The sequence below is a fragment of the Lissotriton helveticus genome, chromosome 1_1 (genome assembly GCF_964261635.1).
Source record: "Lissotriton helveticus chromosome 1_1, aLisHel1.1, whole genome shotgun sequence".
NCBI lineage: Eukaryota > Metazoa > Chordata > Amphibia > Caudata > Salamandridae > Lissotriton > Lissotriton helveticus.
The window spans coordinates 1,596,009,019-1,596,022,518 of NC_136057.1; the positions used below are offsets into that span (position 1 = coordinate 1,596,009,019).

General features: G+C 46.2%; 1 pseudogene across 1 annotated transcript in view; it reads left to right on the forward strand.

Moving 5' to 3' along the window:
- The first annotated feature begins 1,402 nt into the window (after window positions 1–1,402).
- The window catches only part of LOC144773621 (leucine-rich repeat-containing protein 3 pseudogene), a 237,923-nt pseudogene continuing 225,825 nt past the window's right edge, over window positions 1,403–13,500 (forward strand). The window contains exon 1 of the transcript XR_013600035.1: window positions 1,403–1,487. The product of XR_013600035.1 is annotated as a leucine-rich repeat-containing protein 3 pseudogene (transcript). The remainder of the gene's footprint in view (window positions 1,488–13,500) is intronic.

The window sequence follows — 13,500 nt, forward strand, 5'->3', positions numbered from 1 at the left end:
CTTATTTTGTTTAAAAAACAGATCTTGAAATGCTTTGCATTGCACAAAGCTTGAACAGTTTAGAAATTTACAAAGTTGCAAGTCAGCCTATTTTACGACTTTACACCCGTCCACTTTAAATCCTATCTAATTGATAGACTTTAATGTTGGATTGTGAAAGGTTGATTGAGTGTGCTTTAATATGTAACTTCCAAAAAGCCACATATTCCTTCACAGAGACTAGACAGTGTGCACCTGAATATCGAAGGCAAATAATATCGAGGATTGCACAACAAATCTAAAATACCAACAGGGAATACAGTTTTTTTATACCTACCGCCACATATATGTACTTCCGCAATACAAATATCTTCAAGCTATGCAGGGTTAGGAAAAGTGAATGTATACTTCCCTATATATCTTTACCTTTCAATGTTCTGCTGTCGATATTATTGTACAACGATAGTCTTGGGGGTCGATAGTTAGTGCTGGAACCAGTATTTGGGAAATAATGCACCTATAGAGCACCACCTTAATGTTTGGTCTTAGCTGTTGGCCATGCCTCCTAAAAATATATTTCTGGCTACAAGCCTGGTTGCAATGAGTGTGTTTTTCAAAAAATGCTTTTTGGTCCCAGGCAGTGCTGATCCTTTGCTTCAGTTTGGGCATGTGTGTGCCTTATTTTGTCCCACACTGCGGGAGATATCCAGCAGCTTTTTTTCCTGCAGTATCATAGTTTTGCCCTAGCAGAATTAACCCCTGAAATTCTGTGACGGACATTTCCAGATGATATATTTACTAGGAATTTTTAAACTGATGACTGAATACGTGATTGTTTAAAATTGAATATTCTGATTGTGTGCTGCCACAAAGCGATTTTGAAAGGATGCGAGTTTAATTGCAAACTCTTTGAAGTTCTGTCTTCCCGTTAATTCGTAATTATCAAGGTGGGCACGCGTGACGCGTCTCATCTTTCCCAAGATCCATGTTGCGTTGTTTACATATCTTATCTTCCAGGTCCGCCCATCACCAGTGACTGCCAGTTATGGCTTCCCCTGAGCGCGGTGAGCGTTTCGTGCTTGTTATTAATTTCCAGTGCTGCTTTGTGATTGCCAGTCGGGGGCCGGGGACACCACCTGCTGGTGATGAGCGACGGGGTTGGGTCAAAGGCGTGTTCTGTTGCGGTTGAGTGACAGAGGGGCGTGGCCTGCGGGGGCTGAGTGGCACGTGGGCGTGGGCTGGGGCCCTGCGCGTGGTCAGTGATGCTGAGGGTCCTGTTCAGCTGTTCCAGGAGGGCGGGCCTGGCTTGCGATGAGTCAGTTGGAGGAGGGACTGGTCGTGCGTGGCGTTCGGTTTGAGTGGCAGAGGGGCGTGGCCTGCAGCCGGTAAGTGACAGAGGGCGTGTCTGGCTGCTGGTCGGACCCAATGCAAGAGGCTCCGGATTCTGGTAGCTGCTCTCCCCGGGATTTGGGTGCTGAACGGAACGCGTCGTGAACACCCCAGAACAGGTAGGGGAGGCGCAGAGGAATAATTTGGGACACACCCCTCTCTACCAACCATACCCCCATGCCACCCATACTCGCCCATTCATCCTTTGCCCACAGTACGGCTCCCCTCAATCGCATCACCATCCAGAGTAAAACGCCCCTCCCTATTCGTCAGAGCCCTTCACGAGCTATATTTTTTTTAGCAACTACAGACTACAACCACCTGAAACCAATCAAAGCGATCTCAGCATCCCTTTCTAACATAGCTCAAAACGCAGCTCACGGCCCCCGGTATCCCAAGCTCCCCAGAAGCATCGAGCAGATCCCGGAGCTTAACCTTCCCGAGCTTACAGTCCTTCCAGAGCGTACCGGTCCCCAGAGTTCACAGTCACCCCACCCCATAACCCACCAACAAAAGCCATCACCACTCAGTACAGTCCTTTATTGGCGGAAAAAACCTTCCACACTCCCCATCACTGCACTGGTCCCTAGATTTCACTCCATCCCGACCACTAGCCCCGGAGCAAAGCCAGAGCACCCAGACCACGCCGAACCCGGAGTTTAGCCCCCACAAACTACAAACAGCTCCTTGAGGCTTCTCGCCTGAATCTCAGTCCCCAGAGCACAGTCTCCAGAGCTAGTCCTCACTCAGATCATGGCAAACCACAGTTCAGCCCTAGAACACAGCCCGTCAACCATAGCACTGAATCCCATGAAACTGAGCCCCCAGAGCACATGAATGAGAGACCACTTGCTAGCTTCCCCAGAGCATAAACTCCATAGCACAACTCCCGCTGCAGAGCACTGAAAGTGCTGAACCCTTGGAACACAGCCTACGACAGCATAGCTCGCAGTTCAGAGCATAGCCCTGCCATTGCAAACAAATGATGGATGGAATGCTGAATAAATCAAACCTTCACCCCCAGTCAAGAGATCCAGGTTAAATCCATGGTTCTTTTGCTCACCATGCCACCGCAGTTTAGGCCCAGCTATATGGAACGATGGATTAAACCCAGATCTCGTGACTGGGGGTGAGTGGTTGAAAAGTTCAGCACTCCGTCCATCATCTTGTGTTTGCATAGCCCCACCATCTCCAGCCCCCAGAGCTCAGTCAGCTGGAGCTCACTTGACTGACAGCAACCTCCAGATGGATCGACTGACCACCAGCCACGACTATAGTCCTTAGAGCTCAGTTCCTTGGAATCAAATCTGCCACTGCCCCAATGCCCAGAACCTTGTCTTCAAAAAGCACACATCACACCCGCAGAGGTGAGTCCACCTCGGACCATGTGAGCTCCAAACCTAAGTTCCTCACCACCAACAAGAACCCTCCCAGTTCAGGCACTCCGGGCATCACCCTCACTCATAAATCTCGACTTCTTTCCCTCCTCACAGCACGAGCCTTCAGCCATAGCTCCTATTCATGCAAGACTGTAGACTTTAATAATTTGTTAATGGCTCTGGGGATGAGCAGAATAAGAGGAGGGCCTAGGAAAGCTGCGATCCCCCGGCTCCCTTCAAAAGCCTATCCCCTGGAGCAGCAAAGATCTTCTCCATTTAGAATGCAAATTCGACATTTCACATGAGATTTATTGAGAAATGATTCACCACTTGAAGGACCCCCACTTGGGCAATAGAGACATCACCTCATTTACCTGTATCACTTAAATGGACCTCATTTCACTGCACCAAGGCATTGACAGCATTGTACCTAGAGCCTATGCACTACATGGTCAGACCAATCCAAGAGTATGCCACAAGGATCTTCAACACCACCCTCTCCGCTTTGTGTTCAAGCTGACCATTACATTCACCCATTGCTTCCACTCCACCATTAAAGCTTGTAGGTTTGGAATCATCCTCATCAAAACCCTCTTCACCATCCCTGTTTCCTCTCAGGCTTCTCCCTGATTCTTCAAGTTCAGCTGTAGCTGCTTCTTTACACTGACACCATAACAGTTGTCCTTCCTTGCTGCCCATCTGGTATCACAGTGGTCTTCTTCCACAAAATAGATGCCCACCTTGGCATCCTTGCCTCAGCTCTCCCTCTCCTTAGGTACCCTCCTCCTACATGACATCACTCTGCCAACTTGTGTTTATGCCTGTGACCTGCCCACTTCCTTCAGATCTCTTTTGTTTTTGTGCAAATCTCTTTATTGATTTTAAGTTTTCAATATACACAATTCCTGCATGCAAGCAGTACTTTGGTTTGTATCATGGATATGGTACATGGATGCATTTATGTCCCAATTGCCGTATCTAAACAGTAGAATTATGATTAAGTACAGACTCTTGAGTGTAACCACAACTCACATCCATTAATTAAGCGAGAAAGGAAACGAGGGACATAGAAGCAGGACAATCATCATGGCCATATAGTTCTAGTTATCTTGTTAATCAAATATATTATTGCATGTCTATTACTGTTTGCCTTTACATGTAATAGCATATACTGCCTTCAGATCTCTTAATCGCAATATAACAGGCGCACCTTCCTTTTGCCCTCTAAACTGTTCGACCTCTATGCCAACATCATGAACCGCAACATTTACCAGTCAGTAATGGCTGACTTGGGTATCTCTGTCTCTTCGCTTGCCTGGCTCTTCTCTGATGCAACATGTGCCTTATCGTGCGTCCTTTAGAGCATCCCCAAGGTCTGGGCACATGCTCTTTCATTATACCTCACTCCTGGTAGTGTTACCGCCTCATTTCTCCCATATTGTAAGGCATCACAAAGCATCCCCTTCCTGCTGTTCCTCCAGGGCCACAGATAATCTGATTTCTGTTAGTTGGTGTTTGAGGTGAAATACCATTCTTTGTAAGTGCCAGCAGTTGCTCCTTTTAATCCCCTCTAGGTTGGGTTGCCCTTCTCCCCAATGCATACCATAACTTAACTTAGTTGGGGAACACTCAGGAGCCCTGTCTCCTATGAAATTACCAAATCGGCAGATGCTGAAGTGGAGCCTACATTTTTGTGTTTTTTATTTTCCTTTATTTTTTGTTTGCTTTTGCTTGTGATGAGGCTTTCTTGTCTTGTTAGAAGCTTGCTGTTTGTTCTCTTTCTGTTGTTCATCAGGATTGCTAAAACATGTTTGTCAAGCTCTTCCAAAGGCCTAGCTCATGGGAGTGTTGTAGCAGGTGTTCAGGCCTGGACTAAGATTTATCTTCGGGTGTATATCAGGGTAATGCCTGGTTTTATGGCATAGTAGTATTTCACGGGGAACCATGCGGACAGGTGAAATGCAGGCCTCAATATCTGGTTGTTGTAGTGTCTAATCCAGTGCTTTCCAAACTTTTTAGAACCACAACCAATTTTTAGAATGACAAAAATCCGCTACCTAACTTTAATGGACACCACGAGCTGGGTGATTTTTAATGTGTCTAAAGCATGGTGTGGCATTGTCATTTACAGACAGAACGTTTTCCATTGAAATTGCCACTAAAGTTGCACAGACATCAGTTCTGTTGAAAAAAATATATTGCACACAAATAATAAGGTGTGGAAATTGAGGTTCAGTGAATATTTATAATTTGTGCCTCAACAAGTAGTGTATTGACTTGTTTTGATCCTATTAAAGTGTTTGTTTCCATACACTTTAGAATTACAAAATCATTATGTTTCCTTTCCTAACTGCTGAATGTATACAGTTCATATGCAAGTATTTACATTTTGTTGTGTGTTAAAAAATAAAATCATCCTGCAGCCTTTCCTTTCATTCTTCCACTGCCCCAGCTTGTTTGTCACATATTTCACTTTACTTTTCTTTCTCTGACTGCAAAGGGAGTAGAGTTTGTAAACACCAATCTCCATGGTAAAACAAGCATTGGCATAGCCAATAGGTCTCGCCTTTGGGACCTTATAAGTGTTTAGTTATCCAGCACAATATCCTTGGTGCAACAACATCAAGTGTTGCATGACTAAACACTTATAAGGTCCCAAAGGCAAGACTTATTGGCTATGCCAATGCTTGTTTTGAGTGTGTGGCTCGTGCAGGTATGCCACTGTGAGGTAGAGATGCTGCAAGTGCTTTTACAGGAGCCCCTGTGACCTTTGTTCCTCTTCAAAATGTATCTTGGGTCTGGTGTAAGACTTCTAGCCCCTATTCCCGTCTTCTCACACCCAATGCATCCTTAAATGTCCCATGTACTGCCGGGGTTGACACTCCTATTACCCATGCTCTCCAGTGACACTTTGCCCGTTACAGGTGGTGGTGGTGGGGGTGGTGGTGGACTTGGTGGTGGTGGTGGACGTGGTGGTGGATATGGTGGTGGTGTATGTGGTGGACGTGGTGGTGGACGTGGTGGTGGTGGACGTGGTGGTGGTGGACGTGGTGGTGGTGGATGTGCTGGTGGTGGATGTGCTGGTGGTGGAAGTGGTGGTGGACGTGGTGGTGGACATGATGCTGGACGTGGTGGTGGACGTGTGGTGAACGTATGGTGGTGGACGTGGTGGTGGTGGTAGATGTGGTGGAAGTGGAGGTGGACGTGGTGATGGATGTGGTGGACCTGGTGATGGTGACGTGGTGGAGGTTATAGTGGTGGACATGATGGATGTGTTGGTGGACGTGGTGGTGGTAGTGGTGGATGTGGTGGTGGTGGACGACATGGTGGTGGTAGTGGACGTGGTGGTGGACATGGTGGTGGACTTGGCGGTGGTGGACGTGGTGGTGGACATGGTGGTAGACATGGTGGTAGACGTGGTGGTGGATGTGGTGGTGGTGGACGTGGTGGTGGAGGTCATGGTGGACATGATGGTGGTGGATATGGTGGTGGACGTGGTGGTTGTGGTGGTGGACGTGGTGGTGGTGGAAGTGGTGGTTGTGGAAGTGGTGGGGGACGTGGTGGTGGTGGACATGGTGGATGTGGTGGCGGACGTGGTGGTGGTGGACATGGTGGATGCGGTGGTGGTGGATGTGGTGATGGTGGACGTCATGGTGGTGGATGTGGTGGACGTGGTGGTGGGGGACGTGTTGGATGGGGTGGTGGACGTGGTGGTGGTGGTGGACATGGTGGGACATGGTGGTGGTGGACCTGGTGGTGGATGTGGTGGTGGTGGACATGGTGGTGGTGGTGGTGGTGGTGGTGGTGGTGGTGGACGTGGTAGTGTTGGACGTGGTGGTGTTGGACATGGTGGTGGTGGACGTGGTGGTGGACGTGGTGGTGGTGGACATGGTGGTGGTGGGGGTCATGGTGGTGGGTGGCATCACTCTGGTTGATGTTTGGGAGGTGGGAGGGGTTTTCTGTGCAGAAAGGCATTACAGCGCTCTAAATAAATAAAACAAGCGCGGTATGCGAAAGTGAAAGCGACTGCGTTTGGAGCTGAAAGTGCACGCTGTGCTTAATGAGCCATGACGAGGGAGGAAAGCTGGGCTCACTCCCGCGGACCCTAGGGTAGGGCAGAGAGAAGGCGGGACATGTAGCCGCCTTTGACCAATTGTGTGCTGTCTTTCTTAGAAAGACGCAATCGAAGGCCAATAGCGGGTGAAGAAAACAAAAGCACACGCACAAGAGTGATCCAAAGTTTAAAGCCCTTACTAAATGTCTCGCAGAGCAGCGCATGCGCGCTGGCTCAGGCGACACCTAAAAAAGAAGCAGCAATTTGTCAGGCGACATGGCCTGACAATTGACCTCGTCTTTGAAGCACAGGGAATGTCTCAAGATAAATAGGAATTTAAAGGCCTCTATATTTATTGCTTGGAATTTCATGTCTCGCCAAAATTCAGCTGTTGATCTGCTGACAGTTTGGGAAACACAGGGCTAATCTGTACGTATTGTACAGTGAAACTGTGATGTGGACACCACAAATCACTATATAAATGTAATAAAGCTAATCCATCCAAAAAAAGGTAGCCATCTCTGTGCCTATCACAGGTATGGATCATTGAAGGTTCTTCTTTGCCTTTAGAGTCCAGAGAAGTCAGAAGACTCCTCCTTGGTGAAATTTCCAAAGTTAGTGTACCACACCTTCAGCCACACAATTTGACTGTTTGCCAGATGCAGGATGACTAGACCTGTGAATAACATAACGTGTATTTGAAAAGCGCACATTCACCAGTGGGCATCTTGGCACTGAATAACAGATGTTTATTGTTACCCAACTCATTGGTACTAATTGTATCGACCTCAGAAGGATAAAAGGCTGAGTGGACCAGCCAGGATTTGAACCAGTGACCATGAAGTCAAATACACTGTTAAGGTTGGCTCAAAGTCACATTGAACATCAAAAGCAGAAACAGACTTTGAATGAGCCCTGAAGAAGTCCAAAGAGGGATGAAACGCGTTGGCAAGCAATTGTGTGGTGCTTTTAAAAGAACAAGTGATTCTCAATAAAAGATTAATTCTAACTACAATCAAGATACATGACTTTTTGATACTTTCTTCTGGGAAGCTATTTTGTTTTCAATATATTTTTCTATTGTCTAGGAGATTTATATAAAAGAATACTTTACCTGGGTGCAGGGTCAATCTTAAGTTGTTAGAAAAAAAATGACAGCGGGTATATGATGATGTCTGGGTTGTAGGAAGCACCTGGAGCTTCAGAGTGTAATATTGGTGTGAGCAGTTAAGAAGTCGAGTGTGATTGGATGCTGCTTTGTGGTTGTCTTAGAGCTTGTTGAGTATGAGTGTGATTGATTTTGAGTGACATAACGTGTGTGAATGGGGATGAAAGTCAGTAGAAGTAAGAGCTCATCAGTAGAGGGAGTGAAGAAAGGGTGAAAGCAAGTGCTTAGAGAAAGTGAGTTACGTTTTAGAGATTCACTGAATACATTGCACCAAAACTGATTACTTAGTTATTTGTATTTGAAAGTCGAACATATTTCTTTCACAGTTATTCTTTTTAGGACGAGCCTAACAGACGGCGGACGCACTTCCTGTTGCAAAGCACATTAAGGGCCTTATTACGAGTTTGGCGATCCATAGGACCGATTAACCTGCTGTGGCGGTCTGACCACGCCACACTGTGGGCCCGATTGCAGTATTACGACTGCTGTGGTGTGACCGCCACAGGACCGCTGCAACTGCCAGGGATTAAGGAGGGATCAAGGATCTTCTGGCGGTCGTGCAGCGGTTGGGAGAACTAATGGGCTCACAGTGCCGCTGTTGCACCGCCAAGCATATTAGGAGCTGCCTGTCCAACGCTTTTTCATGGCAGTGAGACCGCCATGAAAAGTGTAGCAGAGAAGCAACAAAGGAAAGGCTTCCGCTCCTGGGGTGCAGCGGGGGTGGGGGGCACCTGTAGTGGCCCCCTGGTTTTGCAATCCTAGTTCCTCCACAGTGTGGCATGTATGCTACACCATGCAGGGAGGTACAGTCAGTGCTCTGAGAGCAGCAGTCTACATGTCAGGTGCTTTACTGAGCCAGACAGACCTTCACCGTAGACCGTCGCAGCACCGCCCGCTAGACCAGGATTTAACTCCTAATCTTGTGGGCGGCAGCACCATGGCATTGGACCGTCCACTGTAGTACTGCCAAAGTCTTAATGAGGACCTAAGTTTTACCAAAAACATAGAGCACCTTAAAGCCTGCCCATTGCCTACCATTGGTTGGCTTTCCTTCTCTCTCTCGTTGCCTCTTCTTATTCGTGTCCCAACTTGTCAAACTTGTGTTTGCCCCTTCCAGTGAGCTTTGCCTCCTTATTATGTGTGTGTTTGCCTGGTATCTGTGCTCAATGTCTGGGACCTACTTTCGTTTTGTGTAAGCACTCACATGTGCTTTGGGTGTGTCTCTCTAAGGGTACTTCTCTCCCCCATAAATACTGATGCTAGTCCTTGTGTGCTTCTCCCCGCCCCATTTCCTGATGCACTCCCCCATGTGCTTTTCTGTGTTGCCTCCGCCCTCTCGCATGTTGATTCTATGTTCCCCTGCAATCCCACATGTTGCTTCCCCATATCCCAATTCCCCTTGTTGCTTCGGTCACCCCCACCTTCTGCATGTTGGTCCCGTGACTCCCACATTCTCTGTTTTGCTAAAGAACCCCTCTGTTGCTTTGCGCCTCGGCTGCTTCTGCCCCCATGGTTTTTTCCACTACCCACACCGGCTTTAATAAAATTAATTGCTTTTCTGGGTTTTGTTTTTCCTTACTGATCCTACTCTGGTCGGTAACTAGCTATGTCATGTTGTAGGCACACACATGCATTGTGTGCGCACCTACAAAATGACACGGGCGGTCATGTAAAAGGTTTTTTTGTTTTTTTTCTTTTCTTTATCCATACTGCCCAGCATCAGGGATGCTGTCTAGGGTAGCTAAAACAACTGTTGACAAAGCCAATAGGTAACAAAGCAAAATCTATTGGCTTTGCCAATGCTTTTTAAAATTTCCTGTCCTCTGAAATGAGTGTCTTCTGAAAAAATCATGGTAGGATTTATAATGTTTGGCTTGGGAGCTATTGGTTTTTGTTATAAAATATTATCCTTAAGTCCTTCAAAATGTGTCAAACCAACACCCCTATCCTGAACACCATTGAACTATGTCAGACTCCAACTCTGTCATGAATTCAGCCCTATAAACCTAACCCTTCAGCTCTGTCAAACAGAGCTATAGACTGAAACAGTCTTGTGAGCCAATATGACTGTTGTTGCTGCCTCATTGTTCATTGTATAGCTGGGTTATCACAGGCCTGTGCATCATTGTATAAGACCGCACAGGACATTTTTTTTAGTATGGCAATTTATTATATTGTCTGAGTAGATGTTCTTTTTACAGCCTAATCGTTATATATATATATATATATATATATATATGTATATATATGTGTATATATATATTTATTTATTTTAGGCAGGTGATTCTGTCACATGCTGGTGGCTTATTGTCTAGATGGATAGGTGATGCTCTCGTCTTCTGCTTTAGCAGGCAATGCTGTGTTTACTCAGGGTATATTGTAGAGACCAAGTAGATGATGCAATTGCAGCAGGTAGTGTATAGTATGCACATTCGGACAGGTGATGCTGTTTGGGTCTGGTGATTAATGTTATTGTCTGAATGGGTGATGCTGTTAAACGTCGGTGGTTGAATTTACAGACAAAGCTGGTCAAGTTTGAGTCTGGCGGCTCATTGTAGTGTCGTAAGAGATGATGTCTTGTGATTTGCGTTATAAATTTGAGAGGGAATGTTGTTACAGGCCGTTTGTTCATTGTTTGGACATTGTACCCGGTGCTAATGCGGTCTGATTGTTTACTGCATTGTCTAGGTAGGTGCCACTGTTGTAATCTGGCGTTTTGAGAGATAGTACAATCAGGAGATGATGTTATTGGTCAGCTATTCATTGTGCAGACTATGCAGCTGAGTTGCTGTTTGGTTAATTATTTCATAGTCTTGACACGTAATGCTTTCGCAGTTTAGTGGTTTAGTTTGTAGTTTGGATTAATGGCTGTATTTGACCAATGGTTCAATATATACATAGGACAGATGATCATTTTTGCATTCTGGTGATTTATTGTACGGATAGTTGATACTGATAAAGGCTGGTGGTTCATTTAAGGGTAAGTAGAAGTAATGCTGTTAGAGTCTGGTGCTTTGTTGTAGAGTGCAGACAAGCAATGCTGGTGGAGACTGGGTTTTTGTGTTAATAGTTTAGACAGGTGAAGTAGAGACCAGCTGGTGCTTCATGGCATAGATCACACTGGTGAAGCTGTTGTAGTCTGGCGATTTATTATGTATTCTAAAAAGGTGATGCTGTTACAGGTCAGTAATTCACAATTGTGCAATGAGGCGATGACATGGTCTTTGCAGTCGATCATCAAAAGATAACAGAGTTCCTGGACAATTGTTCTGCCACTGTATGGTGTGCTGATTGTATAGCTGTAGAAAACTATACTGTCACAGTTGGTGTGCTCATGGTAGTGTTGTGACCGATTATACTGTGTTTGGTGTGTTTCTGCTAAAGTCATGGAATACTGTTCTGTGACAGTCTGACAGTTTCATGGTGTCTTCGAGGAATATTACGCTATCACTGTTTAGTGTGTTAACGATATAGTCTTGAAATATTAAAATTTAACTGACTGTTGTATTGATGGCATAATCAAGCAGTCCTACACTGCCACAGCCTTAGGTATTGATGGTTTAGCCACGGATTACTATACTTTTACAGTCTGATGTGTATAGTCCCAGAACCTAACAGCCTGTTGCGTTGATGTTATAGTCAAAGAAAACTACATTGTCACAGGCTAATGTCTTGATGGTATAATCATTGAACCTGTTATGTTGATGTTATAGTCCAGGAAAACTGCACTGTCCCAGGCTAATGTCTTGACGGTATAATCAATAAACCTGTTGTGTTGATGTTATAGTCAAAGAAAAACTGCATTGTCACAGGCTAATGTCTTGATGGTATAATCATTGAACCTGTTGTGCTGATGTTATAGTCCACGAAAACTGCACTGTCACAGGCTAATGTCTTGATGGTATAATCAAACAACCTGTTGTGTTGATGTTAAAGTCCAGGAAAATTGCACTGTCACAGGCTGATGTCTTAATGGTATAATCAATTAACTATACTGTTGCAGTGAGGTATATTGATGGTATAGTTAAGAAATACTATGCTATCATGGTCTAATGTAGCCAATGAGTGCTACACTGCCACAGTCTTGTGGATTGATGTTATATTTTACCGAATAGTATACTGTCACAATCTGGTGTTTTGGTGGTGCAGGTGCCCTGAGTATTACACAGTCACAGTCTAGGGTATCGAAGGTACAGGTACTGAGAATTATATTGGCACAGACTGGACCACTGATGATATAGGTGCGGCGTATTATACTGCCACACTCTGGTGTAGTAATCTCTAGGTACAGCGTTGTTGAACTGGGCCCTCTCTGCAGGGTCACCCCAAAACATTTGCCTTCTCCCCTCCTGTTATGCTGAATTGGCTTTTGTTGGCAATAGGACTCTGTGCTCTTTACTGCTGCTAACCAGTGCTAAAGTGCTTATGCTCACTCCCTAAAACATGCCAAATTGGATTACCCATGATTGGCATATTTCTTATATGTCGTTAGTAAAGTGCTATATTATATACCCAGGGCTGTAAAATTAAATGCACTAGTGGCCTGCAGCACTTCTTGTGCCCCCTACTTAAGTACCCCCCTAAAACATGCCTCTGGCCTACCACTGCAGCTTGTTGGCAGTTTTTTTTTGTTGATAATCAACTTTATTGGATTTTTAAAACACGAAAAGGTCCTTGGCAGCAGGTTAATCATAATTGAGAGGAACATAGCGTTATTCACAATTAACAGGACCCAGGCTACCCGGCCGAGTCGGGTACTGCAGATCAAATATTCATTGCAGGTACAAAAAATTAGACAGATCATCACAATGGCAGCAGGTTAAACCATTTACCCCACATTTTACCAAACAACTCCGGACAACCCCGGGCCTCGAAGAGAGACTCCTCCTGCATCCCGCACCAGTCCACTCCTCTCCTCCACTTCTGCACCGTCGGCGCCTTAGCTTGTGACCAAAGCGCCGCAATATCCTTTTTTGCCACCGCCACAGCCGTCCCCAGGAAGCGCTTACCTGCCCTGGAGCCATCTAGGCCGTCGAACACCCCCAGCAGCATACATCTCAGGTCATGGGGAACCTCCCATCCCAGGGCCTGCGTAAGTTCAAGCTCAACCCCTCTCCAGAACGACACTAAAGCCGGGCATTGCCATGCCATGTGATAGAAGTCAGCTGACGCGGCGTCACAGCGCGTACATGCTGGGGATGGTCTCATACGGGCCTGGAAGAGGTGCAGCGGAGTGAGGTAGACTACATGCAAGTAATAAAGTTGCACCAGGCGCAACTTGGAGGACGTGGTCAGGGTTTTGGGCGCCATAAGGGCATCTCGCCAATCCGCCTCCTCTAGGGGGCCCAACCATCCCTCCCATCGAGCCCTGAGCCGGTCTAGGGATGCGGGTCCATTATTAACTAGTGACCGATATATGCGGGACACCCCTCCCCTCCACAGATTCCCCATCATCACCTGAGCCTCCAGTGGGCTGATCTCTGGAAAAGAGGCAGGGGATGGAATGTGTGCGTGGAGGGCATGTCTGAGTT